Genomic DNA, 3690 nt, shown 5'->3' with positions numbered 1-3690 from the left:
AGTTATATAATTTGTAGTGTACATATTAACGTTGCTCTGTAAGAATGTTTCTAATACCATATTGTCTAATATTTTTAAAAGACTTCTTTCAAGTCAAGTACGACAAATAAAAAATTTATAGATACAATTCATATAATTTTGATAAAGCTCAACATTACGTGTTTTTATTCAGTACTATTATTTCCTTTCATTAATTCACTCTATATTTCTTTTTATCTCTCTCAACCGAGATGACAATTTGTTCATTTTTCATGGTTTTAATCTTCCTTCTCAATCACAAATAGAGCAGCTAATGGGTGACTGTCTGAAGAACCGCTTATCAATTACTACTCTCATTTCCTTGTTCCTTTTTAAATAGTTCGAAAATAACACTATTCCATAATTAATTCCTCTAGTATTTTATTTTCCACAGTTATTTTGTTAAATCGCTTATTTCTACTATACTCATTTGGTGCAGTAACGATTCCAGATTTTTTCCCATGTATTTTTTTCCAGATATACATTATACTCCAGAACGACAATGATTGTCCCCTCTTTTCTTCTTTACCATATTTTATTTCTGTTTTCATTTTATTAAGAAAACTTCTTAAACTTAGACCCACTTAATGGCCTGCGTTTCCCAGTGGTCCTTGCTGAGCAATGGGTCATTGTCATGTCATTGTTATGTTCTTAACTGTGGAAAGAAGTGGTTCACGACTCTGGAAATAATCAGAAAAATTCCAGCCTCGCGAAAAAAAAAGACTAAAAAAGTTAACATAATTTTTAGACATTATCTAAGGCCAGGTGATATTATGAGAAAAGCAGCTTAGGAGGTAGAATATTTATTATTTCTTTGTTTGTTTATTTGTTTATTAGCTCCTACAGCGCCTGGTCTTCCTAGGTGGTCTCCCATCCAAGGACTCACCAGGCCCGACCCTGCTTAGCTTCCGAGATCAGACGGGATCGGGCTTGTTCAGGGTGGCATGGCTGTAGACGGTGGAATATTTTTTAAACGAATTCCATACAGCTGTTGCGACTCCCAGTTTTAGCTCCCACATGTAAAGAGCTTGGAAGTGTGGCTATTATTGTTGCAACAGGAAAATCCAGGAGAAACTGACAAGCAAGGACTTATCTGCTCCATCAGAGAACCGGCTTGCAGGGTCTGTCACCATCCTGGCATCTGGAGGGATGTGCACGTCCTGAGAGACAAAGCTGAGGCTGGCTGACATGGTTGGTCAGCTGAAACGTTCGTTCCAGGCTTATGAGACCAGAGGGCAGGCCATCTCAAAGGTCTGGAGTCCGTGGAAACTGCGGGATGATGAACTTGGGCTGTTCTGATCCACTAAATTTGTGGTAATCATTATACAGCAATAGAAAACGAATATAGAAATACATAGAAAGTGTATATTTCACTCTTTCTACCGTTCACTAGACAAATTATACCATCTACATCAAAAAAGAAGTATTAATGCATTTTGGTGTGACAGAGACATTTTTTGTTATTATTGCCACATTGTATGCAATGTTGTCTAAAGTATAAAAATAAACCATTTATCTTCTGACTTTGTCTTCATATTTGGTGAACTCGATGGTATCAAAGAGTACTTTGAAAAAGGACTAAAATAAAATGTTCCGGTCATACAGCTTTGAATGAAAATTATGAATTACTGTCTACGGCCATGCCACCCCGAACAAGCCCAATCCTGTCTGATCTCGGAAGCTAAGCAGGGTCGGGCCTGGTTAGTACTTGGATGGGAGACCACCTAGGAAGACCGGGTGCTTTAGGCGTAAAAAATAAAAAATAAGGGATTGTAAGCTGACGAGGTCCTTGCAATCTGTGAGGTCAACCAAGGGTTTCCTCGCCTAAATAAATAAGTAAATAAATAAAAGAAAATTATGAAGTACTAAAGGGAATAATACATCTTCGATATAAATCAGTGGACTTCCATAACAGCTGTCCACGCACCTGTTTGTACTAAGAGAGAACGGACTTCTCGACCACATCATACAGACGGATGCTCTCTATATGTCAGTTTCTGGACCTGCTCACCATTTTGTTCACTGCTACAGAAAAGAGAACAGCGGTGATTCTTCCTAAAATGCAGGTGCGGAAACGGGAGACAGACCGAGAAAGCCCAAGTGATGCTCGCTGACGGCGACCTGTTCAACGAAAAGCAGAGCCTCAGGCCCAGGAAAAGTAGGGCCCGATGTGAGCGCCACAGAGAGGGAGAGCAGTACTGTTGAGTGCCTTGCCCCAAACTAGTCATCTTTGCTCAAAATCATGCAATGAGATGGGTTCTTCCGAGTGCCCCATGAATCTTTGCAGCTCAGACCACGTCACGAACGTTAAACACTAGATGTGATAACGCGTACTCTTCATTTAGTGGAAAAATATTGCTAGAACTCCAGTCTGCACTAACGCCTCGGCTCTCCGAGTGGACTCTAGCGACAAAATAAACAACTCTGAATGAACGTCCGGTACTTTGGATAAACTGCAGTTAGTGAAGACTTGTAATGGCAATAAGCCACTCTTGGAAGACAAGTAGATACTAACTGCTAATATAAATAAGCCCACGATGAGATGAATAAATATTCGAGGAAAGGGGGTTTTGTTACAAATGCAAGAGATGATAAGAATGCGTGCTCAAGTTGCAAGGTGAGATAACCGTGTCCGGGGTCGCGACCCTTCACGAACTGTGTTTCGTGGTGTCAAGAAAATAAGTTATGAGACACGGTGTGAGAACACGGCCTTGAGAGAGGTAGAGAAACGAGTCAAGACTCTACCTCCATCACCAATATGACCAAGGGCATTGATTAAAGTCGAATCTCTGAGAGGCGTCCAATAAGGTACCCAACACAGTAAGCAAGAGATAGAACAGCAAGACCAGGAGACCCAGAGACTTCCAGGAGCGAACCCCAGGGTCTTAGCCGCACGGGGCATACTTTGTCTTTAGATTGTGAACCATCAAGTTATGTATGAGGGATCACGGTTTCAGAGGCACTTGGACAAAAGTTTTGAGTGAGTTTTTTTTTTTTTTTTTTACTATTCCACTGGTCACTTAGCCAAGCCAGGTGCGGTAGCTGGTGTGTATCAGCTTATGTATCCCTGAACGACACACATAGACACCCAGAGCCTTGTGAACTTTCAACAGCACATTATAAATAACCAGCTCCCCCTTCATTGCCTTTTCTAGGCTCTGGGTCAGTCCTGGACTTCTAGACTCCCCTGGAAAGAAACACAGGTGTGGGAAAATCCTCTCACTCACCTGCGCTCATCCGGGTGCACTGACCTGAGCTGGGAACCCTCAACTTCACACACAACCGTCTGTCTCTCCGACACCCAATCGTCTCCTAATCTCCAGATGTGGTTTTGATAAAGTGCTGGCTATGTATCTTCTTTCAAATTGTGTATGTATTAAATTATAAATACCTATACACATATCATATATCGCACAAAAGCGTTTCAAATCCAATTTTCTCAAGTATGATATCTTTCACTCAAAATTACTTTTCCATCTTGCATCGCTTGGATATATGACAAAATAAATATTGTTTCAGTCAGTGTGGGCTTTAATAACAAACCGCTACAGATGTGGTGGCTTTTGCAACAGCAAAAAAAGATATTCTCATAATTCTGAAGGCTGGAAGTCTGAGGCCGGGGGTCAGTATGGTTGGGTTCTGGAAGGAGCCCCCTTCCTAGATACAGATGCT

At 41.0% G+C, this 3690-nt stretch overlaps 2 pseudogenes; one reads left to right on the top strand and one right to left on the bottom strand.

Moving 5' to 3' along the window:
- Positions 1 to 855: 855 nt before the first annotated feature.
- Positions 856 to 974, bottom strand: LOC112481351 (annotated as a pseudogene).
- Positions 975 to 1648: 674 nt separating this feature from the next.
- On the top strand, positions 1649 to 1767 carry LOC112481259 (annotated as a pseudogene).
- The last annotated feature ends 1923 nt before the right edge of the window (positions 1768 to 3690 follow it).

This window comes from Pteropus alecto, unplaced genomic scaffold (genome assembly GCF_000325575.1).
Source record: "Pteropus alecto unplaced genomic scaffold, ASM32557v1 scaffold14, whole genome shotgun sequence".
In the NCBI taxonomy this organism is placed as follows: Eukaryota; Metazoa; Chordata; class Mammalia; order Chiroptera; family Pteropodidae; genus Pteropus; species Pteropus alecto.
Note: the sequence above shows the minus strand (reverse complement) of the source record. Positions and strands in the feature narration are given on the sequence as shown.